Source organism: Macaca nemestrina, chromosome 9 (assembly GCF_043159975.1).
Source record: "Macaca nemestrina isolate mMacNem1 chromosome 9, mMacNem.hap1, whole genome shotgun sequence".
NCBI lineage: Eukaryota > Metazoa > Chordata > Mammalia > Primates > Cercopithecidae > Macaca > Macaca nemestrina.
This window is the reverse complement of record NC_092133.1, coordinates 112,595,555-112,609,889: the sequence shown is the minus strand read 5'-3', so window position 1 is coordinate 112,609,889 and position 14,335 is coordinate 112,595,555. Positions and strand designations below refer to the sequence as shown.

Below are 14,335 nucleotides of genomic sequence, written 5' to 3'. Positions count from 1 at the left end.
GCAGGCTTACTTTGTTACCCAATTCAGTGAAAAAGGGTGCCAGGATGTGAAAGAAAAATAGATGTGATGCCATGGAACATTCTAGGGAATTATCTTTTTTAGAGAGAATTTTGATTAAAATTTTGCATATTTTTAAAACTCATATTCTTAGTCTGAAGAGTTGGATATAACGCTGAGTGTGTGTCTTAAAGCTAATAGTATAAAAAGAGAAGTATAAAATTTAAATTAATCATACAACTTTCTTTCCCTAACTTTATGAATTGATTTTTTGCAATTTCTGGAGCTAACGTGCTGAATGTTTGAAACTGAGTATGTAGGTTAAAAAGTTGAAATTTTCCTAATAAAATTATATCTCTTTCTAAGGTATAACTGTTTCTTTCTTTGATTGTAGTAAAAGGAGCATCTGTGGTTCTTCAGAGGTTTTAATTTTGCTGCCAGCTAGTTGTGTGACTTTGGGTAAATAATGTCACGTGACTGGACCTGTTTCTTTATTTGTAAAATTGTGTGTGGTGTTAAATTCCAAGACTGTTTTTAAAAATTTTTTTGTAGAGACTGGGTCTTGCTTTGTTGCCAAGGCTTGTCTGAACTCCTGGTTTCAAGCAGTTTTCCCCACTTTGATCTCACAAACTGTTGGGATTATAGGCATAAGCCTCCATGCCTGACCAAATTGTAAAACTCTTATAATGGATGAGTAGAATATAGTTAAGATTATATAAAAACACAAGTCACTTCATGATCATCATCTGCCGGAATATGAAACCAGCTTTCTTGTGTAGATATGTTATCAGCAATGTTATTCACACCAAGAGGATCATTCTGTGGTTTTTAATTCATGATTTTGTAATCTGATAGTGACTTTTCATTACGTCTCCTGATTTAAAATTAAATTACAGCCATTATGATTGGAATCATTGGGAAGAGTTGAAATAAACAATTTAGAATTGTTTCTGCCATACTGAAGGCCTGATTTTGGGGGGTGTGGGGTTGATGGAGGAGATATCTCTATGTTCTGTAATTTCATTTGACTAAGGAATTTACCTTTGGTCTTCTTCCAGAGTGAGGGCATGAATACTTCCATAGCTGTATTCCGTATTAATCACAGTTTGCTTTGTGGGTTTCATTAGGCTAAATAAGAAAAACGTAGTTATATATTTTCTGCTTTAAAAATGCTTCTTGTTATAAAGTCTTCTCAGATCAGTTCCACATGTGATAAACCTATTCAAACTATTAAACTGCCCCAATGTGCTTGCTTCTTTCTTGGAAATCTATCCATTTCTGTGTCTTTATGTACCACTCACTCTCCCCCATCATGTTTTAGGTTATAAGCTCCTTTCCTTTGTATCTCATAGCACCCAGGAAAGAACTTTGTTAGTCTCTGAATAGTTTACAAATGTTATTGCTATTGAGAATTTTGGATTTAAATTATTGGAGTGAATAGACTAATGCTGTTTCTAGTATATCTAACTGGGGGTCGGTGTTATTAACTCAAAGACACAACAGTTTAAGCTCTAGGCTTTGTTTCTGAAGTCCATTTTTCTTAATCATAAGCCGATTATTCACTTTATATTATCTTATATAATGCCTTGGTATCAGGTTATTGATAGGTAAACATCAGGAATAGGTTGGATAGATACGCATGCATGTGTACACATGCACATGTATGTGAAAGAGAGAGAGAGAGAAGGATTACACATAGAATATATGAGAATTTGAGGTGTGTGTAATGTTTATAACTCAACTGAGTCTTACATAGCTGTCTAGTTATGTACACTTAATTTTGGATCTTTTATAGTTAAAATTCAGAAACAATTTTTAAGGAAGATAAGGACATGTTTTTCTTTCCTTCGTGTTTTCAGTTTAGCTTTATTTGATTGTATTTTTGCTAAAGACTTGAATTGTCAATAATAACTATTGAAATGAGCCAACTTATAGCTGAGCACAAATTATGTTAGGGCACTGAGATATATCTTAACATTTGGGAATAATTTAAGGTGTCTAATATTTAAGAACGATCAAAACAGACTGTACAACCCAATAATCATAAAGCCTATGGTCGAAAATCATATATTAATTGACAGGCCCTATGAAGAGCAGCCGTAAGAATCAAGAGAAAAAGAGTCTAAATTGGAACAGAAAAGGAGCTGAGTCATTTTTGTACTATAATTAGAAGTTGGTAACCATAAATTTTGTCAAAAAGTATCATGATCAGGCAGGGTTACACTAAAGTGTAACCTCTAACTTCTTGTAGTATATAGTTTTACAATTAGTTGATGATTTAATAAATATAAATATAGATGATACTGTCAGAGTGTTTCCAGACATTACAGTTAGCTTTTAAGTGAAGGCAGTGCTTGACAGAACCTAGGTTTGTGACTCTATAATTTATTATGTCATCTAATACCATCTTTATCATGTATTAATTTGGGTTATAGGATAATTGGGGTAACTTTTTGGTGAGGGATTGAGATTTTCTTAAAAGCATTTTCAGAAGATACTAGAATTTTATGGGATTCTTTTAATATAGCATGTCTTCTCAAATATAATATTAGGACTCTTTGAACAGGAGGTAAATCATATTCACCTTATTTTCCAGTTTAGAATTATTGCTGTTATCAGTTGGTGGGTGTGGGAACAACTTAATAAAGTTTGGGTAATTTAGTTTTCAGTTTAAATTCTCAACTGGCAATTGGCCGAAAACTCCCATCTGAAGACATGATCATCCAAATGTCATTTTGTGATTTGGCTACTGTCTGCTTGATATAGGAAAGCACTATCAAGAAAGACTATTGGAGTGACTATCAAAAGGAAGTCAATGGTAAGAGTTTTCATTTAAATTCTGTGTGTGTGTGTGTGTGTCTGTGTGTAAAGCCTACCAATTTATTATATTTGAATTAAAATTTTAGAACTTTTAAAATCTAGGACATAATGACAAGTGTTTGAATTTTATATGTCTGTCACTTATATTTTAATAAAATATATGCAAAGAATGGTTTTATAGAAAAGAGATTTTACATACTTAATGTTTATAAATAGTATAAAAGTATGGAAAATCAATTATATAGTTCATGTGTGGTTTAAAAATTCAATTTTTGTAGTTTTATTGTAGTTATTTAAGATAATGTATTACAAATATTGCTTTACTGAAGTTTAACTTTTAAAAAATTTGTACTAAACTGAGTTTTTCTGTTCAGTTTCATAAGTGCTTCTTAAAGTAGACAAGTTTTGCAGTAGTATGTTGAATGCTGTTTTGTTTTTTACTTTCATTGTAAAATAGGAAAGAAAAAAGTATAATATATGACAAAATCCATTTAGTTTAACAGTAATTCTTTAAAAGTGTGTAATTGCTGCTATACTTTGGTGGAAACTATTGAATTTGTAAGATTAGACGTTTATACTGTATACCCAAAACAAAGTGGAGTAGCTGTTCATAGTATGGTACAGAATCAAATTTTGGTGATAGAATCAGACATCTCTCTCCTGCCTTACACATACTCCCACTGAGAAAATAATTTCTAAATTTGGTTACTTTTTCATATGCTTCAAATGACCTTAAATTTATATTTTTCTCCTGAATATATTTGATTCCTGCATATCCCTTTTTTTGGACATCTGTGTCCAATCAGATCCATGATTAGTCACATTAACTTTGGACAAGAATGGAGGTAGGATCTTAGCAAGTTTGAAATCTTTAAGATTGTTGTCTATCTGAGATTATTCCAGCGCGTCCATGGACATAGTAGTTTTGTGATAACAAGATGATGGCTGATGAAGATCAGCATATTAATAATATATTATAATTCTATTAACCATTCTATTGTCATATGTGTGATTTTTGCGATTCACATAGTTGGAGTAATTTTTCATGCCCAATTAGAGATGTCAAAATTATGTTAATTGAATCTGGCCATGTTCTTAGCTGCTTTCTAGAGCTTAATAACAAACATATCAGGAAGAGCTCTTGTGACAAGCACCCAGCACAGCATCTGTCATTATGTAATCATTCCAATGTTTACAGTGAACTAAGTACTTGAGATGGCAACATTCATATTTTAGTCCATCTGTCTAGTAATTCATATTTGTATAGTCTGTCTACTATGTGTCATCCATTTAGGTAGATGCTGAGAATAAAATGGTGGGGTTAAAAACAGATATTCCCTAATTGTTACTGAACTTCCGGTGCCAATGGTAATTACAGTGTAGGTATAATTACACACCGCAACTGGAACCAATACTGTGAAATGGCGTAAGTTTCTACAAGGGTAGGAACAATAAAGTTAGTGTATAAATAAAGCATAGAACCTACACATTTATTTATTAGAGTGAATTGATAACTTGCTTTTCAACTTTTAAAGTTAATTCTATTAATATCTGCTAAGCTAGGCATTAGAAAGACTAAATTCTAACCATAGAGAAATACATTTTTATGCTGCTATTCTATTTTCTTAGATTTCTTAAGAATTTACAATAAAGCCCTGTCAAAGCAGCATGCTTATGTGAGAATTTCACTTACGGGAGAGTTCTTATAGGATTTCAAGAAGGAATGCCCTGAAGAGGGACACTGATTTCCTCAACTGAACTTAAAATTGTTACATGCAGACATTTTTAAAGGTAGTATACTTTTTTCCTTAATCAAGTCAACTTTATCTCTTTTTTAAAGAAGGGAATGTAACATTTATGTTTTTCATATACACACACGCAGAAGCATACATGTCGATTACGTTTTGGAAAATAAAATCCAAAGAGCATTTGGATATCTGAATGTTTACGCTTCATCTCTGCAGTGACTTACAAATTTAGCTTTTTTCTGGATATACTCAAAGTCACCAACCTGAGTTCAAGTATTCTGATTTGAAGGTCTCCACTTAGAGAACTAGGCAGTCCCCCTTGTCAGTGCTAGGAGAAAGATGTCCTTCCCATACCTTCCAGAGTGTCTTGAAGAAATACTCCTTCCTGGGTAACGTGCCTTGGAATGTACGTGATATTCATTTTTCTTTGACAGCTCTTTTTGGTTCTGTTTAAATGGCTTTGATGGGCTTACGATGCCCAGTGAAGAATTTGGTATTTAGCCCCAAAAAGATATTTAAAACACATAATTATGTAAATATTGCAGATGGAGGATGATACATAGCATTTCTTTTATTGAAATGAATTTGAAATAACTTCTTTCTAAAACAAAATTCTACCAATAGTCGTCAGTTTTTAACTATATAACTTCTCAATATAGGAAACAATCAATGTCTGATTGGCTGTGTATGTTGGAGTATAATGCCTTTTGTTTTGAATTTGGGAGTTTCTACTGTCAGAAGAAAGGAGTTGTGAATTACAATGGTGTTAGAAGAAATGAATTGGAAGTTTGAATGAGAAAAATTTAAATAAAAGTTACTGTTTAAAGATATGGAAAGGAAAATAATGTTTTAGTTCAATATGAGAAAGAACCTCTTAAATGTAGAAAATAAAATGGGGTGTCTTTCTACATCCATTCTTAAAAATTTGGCAGAAGTTACAAAGAAGTTACAAAGAAGGAGTTCCTGCTGGTATAAGTCACAAGGATTATTTAAAGGAAATTTATGTTACAGCTTGTAAAATCATGATATTGATAATTATTAATATGTAAAACTTTATGTGAAATAGGTATTACTAAAAATATTGAGCTACTATTTATAGTGAGATCATTATTTTTTAAGTAAATTTTTAGTAAATTTTAAGTAAATTTAACAGATAGAATAGCAAATCACATTTATTCATTCAACACATTCTTACCAACAACCTGCTATATGTCAGTCATTGCACTAGGCATGGCATAGTCATAAATAAGACTGATGTGATTCCATAGGTCTTGCAGGGAACATAGACATTAAGCAAGTAATTATAATAAAGTATAGTGGCTTATGATATTATAAAAACAAAGCAGTCCTTTCTTAAGGATATCTTGAAATTGATCTGTAGTATATTAATTTTAATCCGTTCATATTCCTCATGAAATGAGATTGTTCATTTTGATGTAAAAATTAGACTGACCTTCTTTACAGTTAGTAGAGACTGAAAAAGTCTTATTATTTGTATAGCTTATTTAAAATGAGAAACTGCTATGGAAAGATCTGCAAGTTTCTGAGATACCAAGAAATGTGAATACGAGCAGAACAAGCACATAATGCCTGTCATGCATATTATATACATTATAAATGTCATTTAAGACAATTATATGGAGCAGTTTTACATTTAAAACTACCAAGTTGTAGTAGTTAAGAAGTTGGGCTCCAGAGTCATACTGGTTGGGTGTGAGTGTTAACTCTGACACTTACCAGCTTTTCAATCTTAGGAAAGCTGCATAACTCTACTGTGCATCAGTTTCCTTACCTGTAAAATGGGGATAATAAGAGTATATATCTTGTGAAAAAATACATTATTTGATATATAAAAATGCTAAAAGAGTAGCATATGGAAAGTGCATAGAAAGGGCTTCAAATGTTGTTTTAGTTAATAATAACAATAATGATAATTTCTTCATCTTGAAAATATCCTACTTCATTCATAAAGTTGTGCCAACTGAAATAATTGCAGATGGTGCTTAAAATACATACAATATGTATTTCAGAGTGGTATGTAAAGAGCTTTTATTATTACTGCTAAACAAAAAAGAAAGTCTGTGAAATTCTCATCTAAGCTTTGGGACCTCTGTAGCTGAATTTCAGCAGTCACTCAAAGGCTTTCTAGAGATGCCATCTAGAGATACTTTATAACCTAGTGCCTTTTTTTTTTTTTTTTGCAATACAGAAATTTTTGTTTTCATTTTAAGATGCTGAATGAGAGAAAATTATTTCAATACAAGTATGGCTTCCCATGACCACAATTAGTTATAATGTAACCAGTCAACAGTTGTCTATTGAAAACCACTAGCTATTAATATAGTGTCGTGGTAGCCTAAAAGAATTACGCTATCATTCTACTTAGGCCCTAGGGAGACAAGAGCCATGTAAAGAATACTTAAAAGCACAAAATCCGAGACCTAGTTCCTGCTGTGCCACTAATAAACAGAGTTATCTTAGATATACAAACCTGTAAAAATTATGAGGCCATCTTAGCATCTCAGTACCCTTATTATGTATGTCGTGTGTATACACACATGGCCATCCAATATTCCTTTTCCAAATTCAAATGAAAGGAATTCATTAGGGTTGTTTTAATTTCCAAATTTACTGAGTAAAATAATTCTGTTCTAAAAATTATTTTGTATAATGCCTTCAAATTGAGTTTTACATGTACTATTTCAAGGCTTCTCAGATAGTCCCACATAAATTATCTAGTGTTTCTGCATCATTCTATGATCTTTCATTAATGTCAAGTGTAATGTTTTTTAACTTCACAAGGGAAACATGAAATTCCTTTAGTGTGCCTCATTTTCAGACATCTTCTTGTTGATTAAAATTCCTTTTTTAAAGTTTCAACATTTACTAAATAATTTTTTTACCTTTGAATTAACTTTTTATAAATGAATAATGACAGCAGTCATTACAAACTCTGCTGTTGGCAACACTAGAGGGCATTTCTAGTTCTTGAAATAGTGTCATGAGTTCTCAGAATAATTTACCAATTCATTAAACAGCAGACTAGCATTTTAAGGGAAAGGAACTAAAACAAGCACGATAGATATATTATACATATATATACTATGTATGTATTATGAATAGATAATATAAATATATATAATATATACATTATATGATGTATGGATAATACATATATATTGGATGTATGTATACACACGTCTGCTTTACCAGATGTTCTCACTGAATCACTACTCCTCAAAAGGCAGGGGAGTATTTGTGATCTGCTCATTGAAGCACCACTGTATTATCCAGTTGTGTATTAGTGTCGTGGAGGTCTGTGCTCTGATAGATTTAGCATCAAGTGAACATTGAGTAAAAAATGTGTATGTATATACTCATACATGCATACATACATACTCATCAGAAGTTAGTTGCTGTGATTATTGAACTACTAGATGCTAACATAGTCATAATTAGAATAATTTTTCAGATAAAATATGAGAGCTAAACTAGATGCCCTTTATAGGCTTAGTAGAAGATTTAAGAATACCTCTGTTTTGAATTACTGTATTTTAAATGTTAAAATATTTGCAAGGAGTTTGAATGCAAACATTTTTAGGAAAAGGATATAATTATATAATGTTAAATATATAATATTAAATATTAACATGCAATGATATGAAAGAAGACTGAAGTTTATAAGAAAATTCAATTAGCATAAAGAAAACCTTTTTTTTTTTCCTGGGAGGATTTGCTTACTGTGGTGTATTGGGGAAAAAAATCTTACATATCATTAAGTAATCATTAACTCGGTAAAAGTAAAGTCAAGGACCAACGAAAATAACCTAATTGTTGTGAAAATAAGGTGACAAATAGACAATCCCATCTTACTCTGTAACATACTTTGTATAAGAGGGGATACATGATAACCACTAGAACAGTGGTGGATCTGCAGGTGGTAGGTACATAAGGGGTATAAGAAAGTCTTTCTAGTTCAAATGTATTTCTACCATGTACTTTACCCAGTAGAAATGCATTTACATTTTTAAGAGGAGCGTATAAATCCAAATATCTCTGTTGATACATATACCTATCATTTACTTAAATACCTGAGTACCTACTAAGTATAAAATACCCTGTTATTTTATGTTTAGCACAGTGAGGCTGTAACAGTTTATACTCCTATTATGTAGCTGAGACCAGTTGGTCTCTTTTAGAGAAGGGAGTATCAGTTAGTTACAGAAGGACTCATTTGAATCATGAGATAATTTGTGAGAATGCATACCCAAGTAATATGCTTTAATAAAATCAGAAGGCAGCATGCTTTTGTTGAGAAATGGAGGTAGGAAGGTATCAACATAAAATAACCTTCTTTGTATTGGTTCAATGTACCCCATAAACTGTCATCTCTTTTGTTTGTTTGTTTTGAGGGTACAAATTATTTCGTTTTCTGATATTCTCTTTCCTAAAGTGTTGTTGGACTGAAACTTAACAAATTCTTCCCCCCCCATATATATGTATATACACACACACACATATATACACACATATATGTATTCTTTCTACAAACACACAGCAATAGTATGTGCAAGTCAAATTTAATTTTAAGATGAATCTTTTAAAGCATGGGTGAATCTGTGCCAGTCACACACAGGGCAATCTGTCATATCTTTTGCATCCTTGCTTTGTATTGGTTGTGAATGTTCGTTATGTAGTAGGGTAGGTAATTCCATTTTTACTTGTACTAGAATATATCTGGCTTAATAGATGATGTTCCAAAGGCTTGAATTAAAAAAAAAAACAAAAAACAAAAAAACTTTAGTGTAAAAAATTTCAGACATACACTTAAGAGAGACTAGTATAATAAACCCCATGGCCTAGAGTTAACAATCAGCAAAATTTTGCCACACTTGCTTCATCTACTGTCTTCTTTTTCCTTGACTATTTTTAAAGTAGATCCCAGACTTCAAGTCTTTTCACTCCTACATTCTTTCATATGCATTTCTTTAAAAGAAGGAATTTTTCTTATATAACCACAATACCTTTATCACATCCAACAAAAAATTAACAGTTAACTACTAACCACCTCATATTCTCTCTGTATTCGATTTCTCTGCTTTTGACTGAAAAATGTCATTTTTACGTTTAGATTGTTCTTTCAGAATCCAACCAAGATCTGTATAGCATTTGTTTGTTAGGACTGCTGTATAATTGAAAGGTCTTTTCTTTCCCACCATTTGTCTACCTCACTCACTCCCAAACCCCCTCCTTCCTCCTTCCCTCCCCTTTTCCCTTTCATGTGTTAATGAAAAAACTGGGTAACTATCCTGTAGAATGTCCTCCATTCTGGATTTCTCTGTTGGCTTCTAACTTACTCCTGTAGCCTCTGAATTTCCTGTGAATTAAAAGTTGGCTTGAAAGACTTAATTAGTTTCAGGTTCAACTTTGGTTTAGGTGTTGAGGATGGAAGGCATGCAGGAATACTTCACACATGGAACTGTTTCTTTATACTGCATCACATCAAGGAGCATATGTCTGCTTGTCATACTTTTATGAATGCTAAAATTGGGCAGTGGTGCCAGCCCAATCTCTCTATTGAGAGTTTTCTACCAATCTTTTCTCCTGTGGGAAAAGTTACTGACTGTTCTTTGAATCAATTCTGTCATTAGGATTTGCAAGAGAATGAATTTTTAAATCTCCCACCCCTTACACATTTATTAGTGGAAATTCTTCTATAAGAAGAAATTTCCTTCATAAATTACACCTTTTTGATATACCTGAAACAATGTATACTGGAAAGAAGCCTGGTGTCTTAAATATCATCTGTTAAATACCTAGTGTAATATTCCAAAGCTAACTTGAGATACTACAGGGACCACATAGCACCTTGAGTTCCCATTTTACATGTGACTCTGAGGACTTTCACAGAATAAAGACTTCTTCTTTTTTTTTTTTTTTTTTTTTTGAGACGGAGTCTCACGCTGTTGCCCAGGCTGGAGTGCAGTGGCGTGATCTCGGCTCACTGCAAGCTCCGCCTCCCGGGTTCCCGCCATTCTCCTGCCTCAGCCTCCCGAGTAGCTGGGACTACAGGCGCCCGCCACCGCGCCCGGCTAATTTTTTGTATTTTTAGTAGAGACGGGGTTTCACTGTGGTCTCGATCTCCTGACCTTGTGATCCGCCCGCCTCGGCCTCCCAAAGTGCTGGGATTACAGGCTTGAGCCACCGCGCCCGGCCAAGACTTCTTATTTTAATGAAAATTGTCAGTATTAGGATAATTTTATGTAGTCAACATAAATACAGCGTTGGTCCTATAGGAGTTGGAGACCTTTTCCCAGTTTTATTTGGTCAAATACATTATTTTGTGATGAACTAACTGAGTGATGAGTTGAGCTTCAAAGAACATGATACGTCATTAAATCAACAAGCTGAATAGTATCATCTAACCAAAGCTGTAGAATGAATGGTAATAAACTTAAATTCAGGAACAAAACAATCACCATTTTTGTTACTAATTTGTCCACCCATCATCACTAACCCCATTTTTATTTAATACTTGTAATGAACAAAATCTGAAAAAGAAATAAAACTAAAATATTTCATTTGTAGATGACATGATTGATTACCTAGAAAAATCTACAGTAGTCAGCTCTAAAATCATTTATTAAATAATAAAAATTTAATAAAGTACCAAATATCCCATTCCGAACTGCAACAAACAAGATGTAATATCTAGCAATACATTTGAGGGAGATATTAGATCTTTGGAAAATAAGTTAACATCCAGTGTATTTGAAACAATTTTAAGATTCAAATAAAAGGAGAGAACCTGTTTCTAAATCAAGAATATTGGCAAATTATTTGACTAAAAGTAATTTACAGATTTTTGGGTTGAATCTCTAACTTCCAAAATTTCTAGTGATTTATTTTATAGTGATTCTGTAATGAGAAGTCTTGTCCTACTAAATATCAGAAGGTTTTAAAGCAAGAGTGTCTAAAACCGTGACAATGATGCAAGAATAGGTGTGTTACCCAGATTCCAGAAGAGACCTCTCTGTCCTTTGGAGATTTAAGTATAAATTTTCTGGCTGGGCCCAGTGGCTCATGCTTGTAATCCCAGCACTTTGGGAGGCCAAGGAGGTCAGATCATTGAGATCAGGAGTTCAAGACCGGCCTGGCCAACATGGTAAAACCCTATCTCTACTAAAAATAGAGAAATTAGCTGGGTGTAGGTGGTGCACGCCTGTAGTTTCAGCTACTCGGGAGGCTGAGACAGAAGAGTCACTTGACCCCAGGTGGCAGGGGTTGCAGTGAGATGAGATTGTGCCATTGCACTCCAGACTGGGCGACAGTGAGACTCTGTCTCAAAAAAAAAAAAAAAAAAAGGTGTTAATTTCATTTGAAGCCTGACTTCATGGCCAGTGAGAGTGAAGAGACATGGCCTGCATCCCATGACATATGCAAATCCCTGTGGCTGACTCAGACCTCAGTTTCTCTGCTTCTGCTTGCATGCCACCTTGGTTTCTGCCAATGTCAATACATATGTGAAACCAGCCCCTTTACTAGTTTCAAACATTTAACATTTTGTGAGTTAAGAAATCCTGAATAGGTGATAGACCAGCAAATTATTTTCTTAATTTTTGAGTAGAACATGCTATCTACGTTCATTCTTTTCTTCTACTCATACTTCCCTGAATTAATACAACTGTTTTCTTAAGAGGAATACTGAAAAAATCAGCTTGTTTTCATTTTGTAAAACATAGATTACTGGAGGACTATGAGGAATACAAAATTTCTCCCATCTGTCAACATACATAATAACTAAATGTGTGACAAAATATTCTTTCCTAAGAGGGGGCACTTAAAGGATATTTGTTCAGCGGTGTTGGATAGTACTATTCAGTGATACACCTCAAAACTAGTTAGACAAAAATCATCCATAGGAATTAGAAAAGGTAGCAGAGAGAATACCTTTACATCTCGTATTTGAAGAATTAGTAGAACTCACCCAGAAGATACTTGAATATTAAAAATTTGTGTTGGACCAAAATATTATGATTAAAAGGATAATAGAAAATTGTGGAAACTACATTAAAAATTATAGGGAAAGTGATAATGGCTATAAGTTATATATTGTTGTAAATATGCAAGTTTAGGTATCAAGATTCTGAAACATAAATGAGAAATGAATGTGACAGATTAAGAATATGAAAATAAAGACATATGAATAATAAATAAATATGGGGTTTTTTTCATTGTATTAAAGGACATCAATTTTTAAAAAGAGAAATCTAATATTTGCAAGTAAGCAGTGCTAACAGACCCTTTTGGGAAATAATGCAGGAATACATGCTGAGAGTCACAATAATGTTTAGAAATATCATAATAACATATTAGGAAATACTATGCTAATTATCAATCTCTCATATATATATATATTAGATATATATATATATATATAGAAAATTCCCAGCTTAAAGACTAATTATAGCACAGCAACATAAAATATTACATTTAAATGATTATTTTTGGAGACTATAGAACAACACTGTTCAGGAGAGCTTTGTGGTGATAGAAATATTCTATGATTGCACTGTCCAATATGGTAGCCATTTGCCACATGTGGCTACTGAGCCCTTAAAATGTGGCTAAGGCAACTGAGAAACTGAATTTTTAATTTAATGTTAATTATTTAAATTTAAATAGATAAATGGGACTAGTGGCCACAAGTTTAGATAGTGTAGTTCCAGAAATAAGGAGAAATGTTTGATATAAGTGAAAATAAAATAGTAAATTTATATGCCATGATTACAAGTATGTACATAACTAGATGTACATATGGAAAGTGATAGTCACAATTAAAATATTTCTGTTAGAATTGAAGGAAATAAGTGATTTTTTTTTAAATGCTAAATTTTTAAAAGGTTACATGACAATAATGTAACACTTTAGCACTGCACTGGTACTGTTCAGTATGGTAGCCACCAGCCTGATGTGCAATTTAAATTTATATCTGTTTAGGTAAAAATATAAATTCAGTACTTTAGTCACACTAGCCACATTCCAAATGGGCAGTAGTCATATATGGCTAATGTTTACCTTTTCGAACAATGAAGCTATAGAACAATTTTACCATTGCCAAAAATTCTATTGTACAGTGTTGTAGAAAGAACTGGTAAAAGGAATATACTGGAATAAGTCACTGATAGTTTATTAGTGAGTAGTTTCTAAGGGCACATGAGAATTAAAACTGGAAATTGGATTCAATAAAAAGTATAAAGGAAGAGTATCATAAGATCCTACTCCTGTAACCTAGATTAGTGCCTTTTTTTTTTTTTTTTTTTAGAGTTTCACTCTATCGCCCAGGCTGGAGTACAGTAGCGTTATTTCAGCTCACTGCAGCCTCACCACCTCCTGTATTCAAGTGATTGTCCTGCCTCAGCTACCCAGGTAGCTGGAATTACAGGCATGTTCCACCACTCCTGACTAATTTTTGTACTTTTAGTAGAGACGGGGTTTCTCCATGTTTCCCAGGCCGGTCTGGAATTCCTGAGTTCAAGTGATTCACTTGCCTTGGCCTCCCAAAGTGCTGGGATTACAGACTTGAGCCACTGCGCCTGGCCTACACCAGTGCTCCTTGAAGAATGGGCTATGAACTGGTGCTGGTTTGTTAATCAATCCATGACTAAATGCTTACTCTCAATTTCTGTATTGGTTTAGAAACTCTTATAGTCATGTCATATTTCTGTCATTCAGACACATCACCTGTCTCCCTGGTTGAAGTGCAGGCC

General features: G+C 33.1%; 1 protein-coding gene across 16 annotated transcripts in view; it reads left to right on the top strand.

Annotated features, from left to right (window-relative positions):
• LOC105479938 (zinc finger E-box binding homeobox 1) overlaps nt 1-14,335 on the top strand; it is a 184,925-nt gene that overhangs the window by 47,509 nt on the left and 123,081 nt on the right. For 5 of the 16 annotated variants that reach the window (XM_024792269.2, XM_011738285.3, XM_011738287.2 and 2 more), the window contains one exon: nt 2,660-2,815. The exons of 8 other annotated variants lie outside the window; for them this stretch is intronic. The gene's annotated coding sequence lies outside the window, so the exon portion shown is untranslated. Of the gene's footprint in view, nt 1-2,659; nt 2,816-4,446; nt 4,609-13,890; nt 13,995-14,335 lie in introns of all 16 variants that reach the window. 3 more of the 16 variants (XM_071070260.1, XM_011738292.2, XM_011738295.3) reach the window with 3 other exon arrangements.